This window comes from Ovis canadensis, chromosome 13 (genome assembly GCF_042477335.2).
Source record: "Ovis canadensis isolate MfBH-ARS-UI-01 breed Bighorn chromosome 13, ARS-UI_OviCan_v2, whole genome shotgun sequence".
Classification (NCBI taxonomy): Eukaryota; Metazoa; Chordata; class Mammalia; order Artiodactyla; family Bovidae; genus Ovis; species Ovis canadensis.
This window is the reverse complement of record NC_091257.1, coordinates 50,362,780-50,374,905: the sequence shown is the minus strand read 5'-3', so window position 1 is coordinate 50,374,905 and position 12,126 is coordinate 50,362,780.

The following is a 12,126-nucleotide window of genomic DNA, read 5'->3' as shown; positions in this document are numbered from 1 at the left end:
AATGAGACTCACAAAAGTCAACACAGGTTGAAGTGAAGTCTGACCGCTTTTGTCTGTTTGCTTACTTTTTTCTTAATAGTCTTGTTAAGTTGCCCAAAAAAGGACAGGAAAGAAAGGTACTATCCCATGCCATAGGGTGAAGCCTCCTGCGTCTGAACTGGCAAACTGGGATCCCACCAGTAAACAGTGTGGTAATAATGACGTTTCCAGCAAGTCAGCTTAGGAAAGGGAATGAAAAATAAAACAAAAATAAATATTGATTCCTAGGTTCTTGATGCATTATAGGAAGTACTTTTCTCTCCAACTGGTAGATGGAGAGACAGCCTAGTTTTATTGTTATGTCAGGAGGTAACTGGCTTCCTCAATGACTCAGCGGTAAAGAATCTGCCTGTCAATGCAGGAGATGTGGGTTTGATCCCTGGGTCAGGAAGATCCCCTGGAGGAGGAAACGGCAACCCACTCCAGTCTTCTTGACTGGAAAATGGACAGAGAAGCCTGGCAGGCTTTAGTCCATAGGGTCACAAAGAGTCCAACATGACTGAACACAAGCAAGTAGCATTGAAACGTATCAGTTACCATATGTAAAATAGATAGCTTACGGGAAGCTGCTGTATAGCACCAGGAGCTTACTTTGGTGCTCTGTAGCCTTGTCCTGACCTGGAGGTTTCTCCTTTCATGTCCAGAGAGGTTATCAGGACACTTTCATGCACAACAACACTCCTTTTTCCTAATAATTCTCCTCTTATCTTTTACAAAAACAGAGGTCTTCCCCTCTCTTACTGCACTACAATTAAACACAAGCTAGTAGGACTTTCTCTAACCTGGATCCTTTCTCTCTCTCCTGCTGCTTTGGAAAATTGGAGCAACGGCATGATGCCATGGTACACGCACAAGGGCAAGGGTTCTTGTGTGACGGATATGCTTTGGGTCCAGCTTCAGTTCAAATAAATATTTTCAAAATCTAAAATTCATTTGGCAAGTAAACATGCTCTATGTGTAATAGATATATTTATTAAGTACATGGAGAGTGAATAAATGAACACTGATGAGAGAGGAACCATAGTGTTGAGTGATAGAAAAAGCCTCAGTAGTTAGTTTCACAGTTTCATAACTAAGCTAGCAAAATAATGAGTGAAATGCAATGCCAAACAACCCCCTGAAATTGCAGTAGAGCACACTGACCACAGTCAAGCGAGACCAAGGAAGAATAACCAATGGTCGTAGAATGACATAGAAGAAAAGCTAGCAAAGTCTATAGATGTTAGCATTGGTTGGATTTTTTTTTACGTTTATTTAACAGATACCTGGGGCTTCCCAGGTAGCGCTAGTGGTAAAGAACCTGCCTGCCAATGCAGGAGGCATAAGAGTCTTGGGTTTGATCGCTGGATCAGGAAGATCCCCTCGAGGAGAGCATGGCACCCACTCCAGTGTTCTTGCCTGGAGAATCCCATGGACAGAGGAGCCTGGTGGGCTGTCCATGGGGTCGCTCAGAGTCGGACATGACTGAAGCAACTCAGCACACACGCACACAATCGATACTTAGCTTCCCTGCTACCTCAGTGGTAAAGAACCTGCCTGCCAGTGCAGGAGATGCAGGTTCTAGATCCCCAGGCCAGGAATATTCCCTGGAGAAGGAAATGGCAAACCACTCCAGCATTCTTGCCTGGGAAATCCCATGGACAGAGATAGAGTCCCTGTGGTGGCCAAAAGAGTCAGATACAACTTAGTGACTAAAAGCAAAAACAATAGACGCCTGGGAGAATCAATGTTTTAATACACCATTCGATAATTTGCAAGGTGCTGTGAATGCCAGGAAATCATAATGAAGCAAGAAATCACCTAAAGACCCAGAAATATGACTATGCTTGGGACAGACAGAGAAAGATGAAAATAAGGCAGCTCTGAATGCAGACAGAGCCACCCAAGGAGGAAACCCTGGAATCAGTAAAGAATATGTGCAATTGAAAGCCAACACAGCCCTCTTTCGCAGAGCTCGAGGGCGTGTGTTCCTTGGAGCTCAGGCCTGCTGCAGTGTTGCTGTGTTAACTTTTGCTGAGGGACTTTGCTGCAGAAGATGGAGGATCTTGGAAACTGTGGTACAAAACCACGCCCCGTCTTCAGCTCTCTAAATAACAGACGTCGGTCTACACGACGTCCACAGTGTGGGCTGGTATGTGAAAAAGAAGCTTTCCCACAGTGCCAATTTAGTTAAATTTGGAGGGCCCAGTCACTTTATCCCCTAGGACCTGAGCCTCACTGGGAGCAGTCTTGATCCCTGGGTAGGGTGCTTCCCTGTTGAACAGAAACGATGGTTCTCCCATAATGTGGAGTCCTGTTGAGGTCCCTCACTCAGCAGGGACCTGCTAAACTTACAAGCCCGTAAATTTAGCACTTCCCCTTTTTTACGTCAACAAATCCCAGATTTTGATTTTCATTATTTCATTGCATTCTTAAGAGCAAGAGGCAAAACAAAAAATAGTTTCCAGTGGCAATCTAGAATCATACACAACAACTTATTTCCATGTTAAATTAAGCACATCTGAGAGATTCGTGGCTTATCATACGCTGTCATAAATACCTTTGTGTAGCTTTATTCTGGAATTTTTCATCTTTCCGGAGCTTCTAAGATATACCAGTTCAGAAAGAGAATGCCATTATTTTTTATTCACAGCAGATGGAAGCCAGCACATACAGTTAGAAAGTGATGGTAGGGATGTTTTATCTTGTGGGAAATCTAAATTTGGAAAACATGCTGCCTGGTGCCTTGAGATGATGTTAAGAACACACTAACCACAGGCAGTGCTTTTCTTTCTTTGGGTGTGTTTTCAGTTGTGTGTTCCCAAGTTTTGTTTGGGGTTGAAAAAAATACTTTTTTTCGGGAGGGGGTGTTTTCTGTAGAGCACATAAGAGATCACTGGATGTGCTCAGTCGTGTCCAACTCTTTGTGACCCCATGGACTGGGGCCCACAAGGCTTTTCTGTCCATGGGATTTTCTAGGCAAGAATACTGGAGTAGCTTTCTGTTTCCTGCTCCAGAAGCATATAAGGGACCATTGGATACAGCCCTCTAAAAATTTAGTCACAGGAAAAGCAAGTATCTTCTGAAACAGTGAAATTCTCCCTTTCATCAGAATCTGAGAACAATGTAGTCCATTGTGTTTCCTGTCTCCCTAAACAGCCAGAAAGCCCAGAATTAAATTTAATGTTAAGTGACAGTAACTATTTTAAATCTCCCCATTGACATGCTTTCTGATTTTCTATTTTAACCACCTGATTGTGAACACACTTTATTGAAACCTGCCTAAAATATTTTCTGGGAGAAGGAAGAATAAAAGTTTGTTCTTTCACAACAAAACACAATTCAAATTCCTTTGGAATGGATGGGTTCTTTTGGATGAAAACCCTCTGGTCAACTACAAATCCTTAGTCACTTGGGAGAATGGGCTCCACACTTTCCCTGTGTCCTTGTGCACAAAAACAGCAAATTGAGTAATACTCCACTGTTTATATATACCACAGCTTCTTTATCCATTCATCTGTCAATGGACATCTAGGTTGCTTCCTTGTTCTAGCTGTTGTAAACAGTGCTGCAATGAATATTGGGGTACAAGAGAAAGATAAATATCATATACTAATGTATATATATGGAATCTAGAAGGATTGTACTGATGAATTTATTTGCAGGACAAAAATGGAGAAGTTCCTTCCCTTGTGGCTCAGCTGGTAAAGAATCTGCCTGCAGTGTGGGAGACCTGGGTTCGATCCCTGGGTTGGGAAGATGCCCTGGAGAAGGGAAATGCTACCCACTCCAGTATTCTGGCCTGGAGAATTCTCAGAGCTATCTGAGGTGCTGTCTCCTGGGCTGCAGTCCTCATTTTGCCCCCAGTAAAACTTAACTTGCAACTGTCACATTGTGTATTTTTTCAGTTAATACTAGCATAGGGCTTATTTAAGCATCTTTATCAACAGATGCTTGTGCTGTAAATTAACACAACATTGTAATTAACCATACTTCAATTAAAAAGAGAGAGAGAGAAACTTGTTCTCACTGGCTCTGACAAGGTACAAAATGGCACTGAATTTGACTTGATGACATTAGTATTCTAATACCTGATATGACAAATTCCAAAGCACTGCAATATACAGTCCAAAAAGCCAAGCAAATCACTATAAAGCTTTAAAAATAAACATTGACACTTCAATTAGGGTAAAGGCCTGGGAAAGAGGAGAAGAATCTGCAGAAGCATCGAAATGAAGCCAGTTTGCCCACCTCAAATCACATTCTTAGACTAGTGGCTCCTACTAGCAGAGTTCTTCAACTCTTTGTTATTTTGTCGCTTTTAAAAGATTTTATGAAATGTGACTAGAACTTGATGCTGTAGCCCAACACTTCCTTTAAAAAGATATGTAGCCAGTGAATCATTCTTTATAACAAAGAGCCTGGGAAAAAATTAAGGAAGGGCACACAGGAATTTGTGGAATTGGTAACCAATCAGAAAGCCTGAGATAAAGAGTTTCCATTCAGTCTGACCTAATGATCTTTGAAAACTTAATAAACCTGTAGCAAAGTTATTTGAAATCCCCAGTAATAAATAAAGTGGTTAAATTCCATTCATTCCTGCCTCCTGCCTGGAGCTGAGGTCTTATCTGGGAACACAACACTGAACACTTTAAATCTCTGCCGGGATCTGCCTGCCCTGGGAGACAGCCGGCAGTAAGAAGGGAGAAATTTCCCAAGTGCCTTATCTTTACAATTTGTGCTCTCCAGCAAAGCTGTCATCTTTTACTTCCATCTGCACTGGAAATTAAGGAGCAAGTCTCCCCAGATGGCAGGGGCTATGGATGTTGGCAATAAATATATAAGTGAAATTAAAACAAGCTCCCCAAATGCACAGCTTCCAACCACCCTCTCTAATTTGACAATAGGCTTATTAATGCAAAGGTAACCTGCCCAAAGTTTGAGTTTCCTTTAAAAAGCCTAAATATATACTAATGCCTATTTTAAGACCATTTGGTCTACAGCAAAGAAGATTTAAATATGTAAACAAACTAATTTTCTCTTTTTTTCTACCTACACATATCACTTTATTCTGATCTGAATAAGGAAAAAGAGCAAAAGCCAAATATTTCCTCTATTTTAAAAACATTCAACAATTGCTTTAGACAAAAACTAGTACCTTCAAATCCTAAAAAGTGAACCCATATTCTAAAATAATGGATTTTCGTTTACTTGAAAAAATCAAATCTATTATGATACAAGAGGATTTCATCTCTGAAAAAAAAAACTGTTTCTAACGAATACTTTCTTTAAGATTATACTCCATTTATAGTTATTATGAAATATTGGCTATGTTCCCCATGTTGTACAATGTATCCTTGAACAGAGTAATTTTCAAACACAACTACATGTTCTGATCATACTAAATCCACAAGCCAAACAAGAACTTTACGGCCTACTGTGCTATTATTGTGACCTATAGCCAAGATTTCTCTGCTGTTAGGAAAAGGGTAGAAAGCTTGTCCTTGGGCACAGTGGGGGACAGAAATGACCACTTTATATGCCCCACATGGATTTCGCTTGACTGTCCCTCTGCCCCTCCATGCCCTCTCTAACCAGACAAAGAGGAGCTGGGAAGAACAGTGAATTGCCAGGTCCTAGTTTGTATTCATTTATTATTAAGTACTAACAAATCGATGGCACCCCACTCCAGTACTCTTGCCTGGAAAATCCCATGGACAGAGGATCCTGGTAGGCTGAAGTTCATGGGGTCACGAAGAGTCGGACACGACTGAGCGACTTCACTTTCACTTTTCGCTTTCATGCATTGGAGAAGGAAATGACAACCTACTCCAGTGTTCTTGCCTGGAGAATCCCAGGGATGGAAGAGCCTGGTGGGCTTCTGCCTATGGGGTCGCACAGTCGAACAAGACTGAAGTGACTTAGCAGCAGCAGCAGCAACAAATGCTTAGTGACTAAACACACCCACACATGCCCATACACACACACAACAGACACTAAATCTGCCACTTCTTTCTGTATTAGTCTATTAGGCCTTTTTCCCCCCAGTGATGTTCGTCGCAAAACACATCCTTTTCATCCTTAGACCCAAAAGAAGTGCTTGGGTCTTAAATACAATCCCTTTTATTATAAACAGAGGCACACAGTGCTAATAAACACACACGTCTCATGATTTGTGCTGAATATTATGTTTCATTGATTTTGAGGGTGTGTGGTTTTACTGGGATTCGATAGCTCTTAACGCTGTGGTCCTGGATCCCGTGGGCTCATAGGCTGTGCGTATGTACACAGGTATGAGCACAAAGATGCACGCACTGGGCCGATAGTGATGTCTGGGTAGCAGGACCTGTGGGGGCGTGGTCTCCAGAGGCACGGTCAGCACATTTACAAATGGTCTTTGATGGGTGCATTCACAGATGCCCAGGGATAACCAGAATTCGATGTGCCAGAAGCTCCTGTGTGCTGCGCTTCCTCGGTTGCTTGTCCACAGCCTCTCTGCATTTCTGTGCTCTCTCTGTCCTGGAAGCTGATCTCTGCAGGTGGCTTTGTCCGGGGCATCTACTGCCCTTTGACTTTCTCAGGGTTTCAGCCCATGGCAGCTCCTGGCAGCGGATCTGAAGGGGGCTGAGTTCCTCCCTGGCTCCCATGAGGAGACCCTAGGGTGCCTGCTAGGTTTAGGTTCAGAAGTAGCTGTGGGTTCCTGTTGATGCCGCAGAGATGCTTTACTGCCCTTTGTTGGGTTCTCTGCCCACATCTTTGGATAAGGGACTTTCATTAAACCCTTTGTAGTTACCACTTTCCAATGCCTTCTTTTACTGGCACATACGTGTATTTGTATAGGTTAAGAAAGATAACTATACTTAAAGAAAATACACATACACACACACACACACATATATATATATAAATATATATTTGTCATCTAGTAAGAACATAAAAATTTTTATTGATAGTCCCTGTCCCCCAATCCTTTGGTACAATGTATTATACAATACTGAAATGTGAGTGATTAATAAAGGCTAATAATATCCTGTATTGAGTACTTAGGTGCTCAGTGTTTTATTTATATGATCTCACTTAATCCTTATTACCACTCTAAAAAGTGAGTGTTATCATCCCCATCTTCCACACCAGGAAACCAGGGCACAGAGTGTTAAGAAACTTGCCCAAGATGCCCCAACTGGTCATCTGCCAGGCACTAGAGCCTGCGTTCTCTTCTCCATGTGCGAAATCACCCAGAGAGTTCCTGGGCTCAGAGAAGCTGTTCTTAAATCTGCTCACCTTCCTTGCTTCCACTCGGTTTCTCCCTTTCTGGATTTCCTTCTCTGTCTCCCATTGCATCTTATCTTTTTAAATATATATATCCCTTCATCTATGGGATTTTTCCAGGCAAGAATACTGGAGTGGGTTGCCATTTCCTTCTCCAGGAGATATTTCCAACCCAGGGATTGAACCCGGGTCTCCCACGTTGCAAGCAGACTCTTTACCATCTGAGCCACCAGGGGCGCTTCTTTATTTTTTATATGCATGTATATATGTATTTGTATACATATGTATACACACACACGCACACACACACACATATATATATATATATATATATATATTTGACTACAAAAGGCTTCTCTCTAGTTGTAGCACACTGACTCAATAGTTGTGGGCATGTGGGCTAGTTGCTCCAGAGCATGTGAGATCTTAGTTTCTCAACCAGTGATCAGACTCACGTCCCCCACACTGAAAGGTGCATTCTTAACCACTGGACCACCAGGGAAGTCCCTCCCATCACGTTGTCTTGCTCTCTACTCTGTAGCTTCACTCTCCATGTTCTCCTGGGTTTTTCTCTTCTGCTCCTTCTTGAGCTATATTATTTCCTCCAGTGCCGCACAGAGTGAAATAACAGCAAACTGTTTTAAGAGTGAGATGTCGCCATTAGAAATTATGTCTATGGGAAGTTTTTTGGTTGTTTTTAGTTGAGGTACAACATTATATGCTTCAGGCGTACAGCAGTGATTCACAATTTTAAAGATTATGTTCCATATATAGCTATTGTAAAATATTGGCTGTAATCCCTGTGATGTAAAATATATCATTGTAGCTTGTTTTATACCTGATGCTCGGTACCTCTTAATTCTCTCCCCCTATCTTGTTCCCGCTTTCCCTTTCCCCACTGGTAACCCCTGATTTGCTCTGTGTATCTGTGAATCTGTTTCTTTTTTCTTATATTGACTAGTAATATTTTTTTAACTCCATGTATGTGATATTATATAGGTTTTGTCTTTCTCTGTCTGATAGAAAGTTCTTAATGATATGGAAAAGGCTGGATGGTCAGCTCACCCAGGCATCACCATGTTGTTCGTCGTGTTTCCCAGTGCCCAGCTCAGGGCAGGCACTCAGTGGACAAGTGATACTCGTGTGTTTAAGGAATGCAGTATTGAGCTTAGACAGCTGGATACACAGCACATGCAGCGCGATCTCAGGAAGAAGTCACAAGTGTAGAGTGAAAACTGGGTGGATATGGGCCCATATAGGATCAGTAGCTGCTTTGAGATCATGACTTTTCAGGTGTTTGTCTGCACCTTTAAACTTTCCTGTATTTTCCAAATGTTTCACAGTGGACAACATGCTACTTTTCTAAGGCAAAACTACCCACGACAAAGCAAAAGGGTTCCCTATGACTGGATACTGAGCTCTGAGTCTCCTGTTTCAGCTGGACTCTGCCCCTTGACCTACACCTGATGTCCAGCCCTCTTGTGACCACAGGCAACGTAGTTTGAAAGGCTGTTATCTCATCTGACCCAGAACTGTAGGTGACTTATCAACATCAGGCAGAGAGCCTGGCGAAACAAAAGCTATGACCTCTGGTCCCTGAGTTCTTCGTTGAGACCTCTCTTTGTTTCTCTTTGCAACTACCTTCAAATCTGTAAGAATCATTTCCAAAGCTCGAGGTAGAGAACTCTTGTTTCAATGAAGGTTTGACTGTGATTTCTGTTCTGGAGGACAGACACGACTGAAAAGATGCAAAAGTGTCTGGTCCCCAAAGAACTAAACTAAAAGAGGCCACTTCTTGATGGTTCCAGATATAGTTGTCAGTGATTCTGGCTCCTGACAGGAATCTCGTTTCTTCAGGCTGCAGGAAGAATGTATTTCCTGGCTGTAGGCAGAAAGGGATCAACCAACATGAGGTCTGCATGTTCTAGGCCCCAGTTCTCCCACAAGGCTTCACAGAAGCCTCTCTGGAGGGGTTGTCACTGCCCTGAAATAGTCTTGTGCGGTTAGAAGTTGGGCTGCTTGCCACATCTCTCACAAATAGGAAGATTTGACTGAGCATGTAAATAGTTCCTGAAATTTGAAATACCATCAATTGCATCACTTTAAGAATTTTTCTTGGGACTTCCCTCGTGGTCCAGTGGCTAAGACTTTGCCTTCCAATGCAGGGAGTGCGGGTTTGATCCCTGGCCGGGAAACTAAGATTCAAATGCCTCATGACCGAAAAAAAAAAAAAAAAACGAATCATGAAACACACAGAATATTGTAACAAATTCAATACAGACTTCAAAAATGGTCCACATTAAAAGAAGAAGAATTTTATCTTTTAGAGAAAAGGTTCACACAATTTAGAAACGATTGCCTACTGTAAGACCCTGGCATTGGACATCAGTTACCCAGGATGTGTTCTGGGCACAGAGAGTGCAGAAGCTGGAGGTGGATGATGAAAGCTTGATTCAGAAGATTTCAGGCCAAAAGCTTCTTGGAAACTACATACAGAGACAGTGGAACTATATCCAGAGGACAGTGGTGTCTGAAATGTCATGGAATTGAAAGAAATGGGTTCTCTGCTCCTAATCAAAAAAAACTAGCTTTCTCTCTAGGAATGGAAAAGATCATATAAGCAAGGTCTGATGTATCTCTAAGGGGACGGTTCCTTTCCTCCTGTTTTCATTTTCCTCCTCAGGTACCTGTCTCACTGTCTGACTCCTTTTCCAGATACCATGAAAGAGATGTGGATACTGGGAAGGGAAACAGAAGGAGCCACCCTAAGGAATGAACAGTGCTGTGGTACTGAAATTGATTTAACTGCGCTTATTAGATTGCAGTCTCCTGAGAGTAGAAATCGTTTTTAGAATTTATATGTTTAGTCTCTTCTAGTGTTCCTATAAACAAGTCTTCTTAAAGCAAAAAAAAAAAAAAAGAGAGAGAGAGAGAGCTTATTTCTTGCTTCCTTGCAGTGTAGTTTTTCTTAAGCTAATACATGTGTTCCCTTCCCTCTTTTAGTGAAGTTTGTTATTTCAAGTTACAATATCATTTTTGAAATCTGGAAATATTTGCGGAGAAAAATGAACTGGCTTGGGCAAGAGACTAACTTTAGGTAAACTTGAAAGAAAATCTTGGTGATTTGCTTGCCTGCATTGACTATGATTCGGGGTTTGAATGTTAATTCTACTTCGGTGGGTTTAGCTCAGTAGATATATAGTCCATTCTGTGTGCAAGAATGATGCAGTCTCAGTGAAGAACAGAGCTAAGAAGGATCGAGTCCTCACCCTCAAGCGCTCACATGTCAGCAGCTTCTAGAACTTTCGATTTACTACTGGAAATTTTTCTCACCCAGATCAGCATGCACTCTTGCCAACGTATGCAGTCATCTTTATACAGTCCAGGATGTCAGTCACCATTCATGACTTAAACGCTCATTAACCTAACGGTCCTCCCGAAGCTCCAGACTCACACATCTTGTGCCTGCCTGGCATCCGCCCTTGGTTTCTGTGCCCAGAACAGAGTTACTTCTCTCACCGTCAGTTTCCATTCCTCCCCTCAATTTCTTCCATCATGTTAAATAACAAATCTGCCCTGTGAGGACTCAGGCCCCGCCCAGGGCTGGAAGCCTCTTTCCAAGGTGGAGGTTGGTTGTCAGCCATCCTGACAGGTGTCCCTGTGCCTTCTTTCCCCACCCCCAACACACTGTTCTCATTTGCAGCAACTAGAGTGAGCCTGTCAAGACTCATCTGCTCCTTGCCCTCCTGTCTCACCTAAAATAAAAACCAATCAATCTCCCTCCAATGACCTTTCAGTGTCCCTGCATCCCTGCGAGGTCTTGTCCCCTCATCCCCATTGCGTGCCATCTCCTGCCTCTCCCCCATTTTCTCATTTGGTCTCCTTGCTGCTTTTAAGAAACACCAAACCCATCCCCGGCCCCTCTGTTCACAGTTCCCTCTGTCTGGAATGTTCCTTCCAGGGAGAGCACCTTGCTCACTTTCTTCCTCAGCACTTGCTTAAATGTCACCCCACTAGTCAGACCTTCCCTAACTAACCCATAGAAAGAGCCCCTACCCCCTACTCCTAGCCTTCTGTGACCAACCACCCTTATTCTAGTTAATTTTTCTCTCATAGAGCTTTATACACGGATACACAGTGTGTCTCCTTGTTTCTTTACATGTTGTCTGTCTACCTTATCCACCCCGCCCCATTTCCTGACTTGAATATAGGGCAGGGTCTCTGTTTTGTCTGTCTCCCACGTCTAAGCAGGACCTAACGTGTCAGCTGTACTGCCCTTTCCCGGGGTCAGAAAATAAAGAGCTTGGCTGACCCTTCACATGTCCAGAACTCAAAGTTCTGCTTTGATGAAGTGCATGAGATGGGTCAGGCTTTGGGAGTTGCTGATGGACAGGGAAGCCTGGCGTGTGTGCTGCAGTCCATGGGGTCGCAAAGAGTCGGACACGACTGAGAGACTGAACTGAACTGAACTGATGAGATGAGTCTGGTTTTTTATCTTTTGCTTCATTCATAGCAAATTCAATTTTAGATTCTGCTAATTTGGGAGAGTCATTTTCTCAGAGACTGTTTGACATTTTTAAAAAATGACAAAGTCTAGTTAAATAACGTAACACTTTGCTCCTTCATCTTTCAAGTGTCTACTCTAAACTTAATCTACCTTAATCATAAAGGTGATGTGGGCACAAAACAATGAACAGGATAATGGTGGCTTTTTATACAGTTAGACATTGCTAAAGTAATTATTATTTTATTAATAAAAATCTAAGTTTTTATTCAATACCAAGCTGAATCTCTTTTGGTCAAAACTCCTCAATAAACTTTTTTTTTTGTATTCTTGGA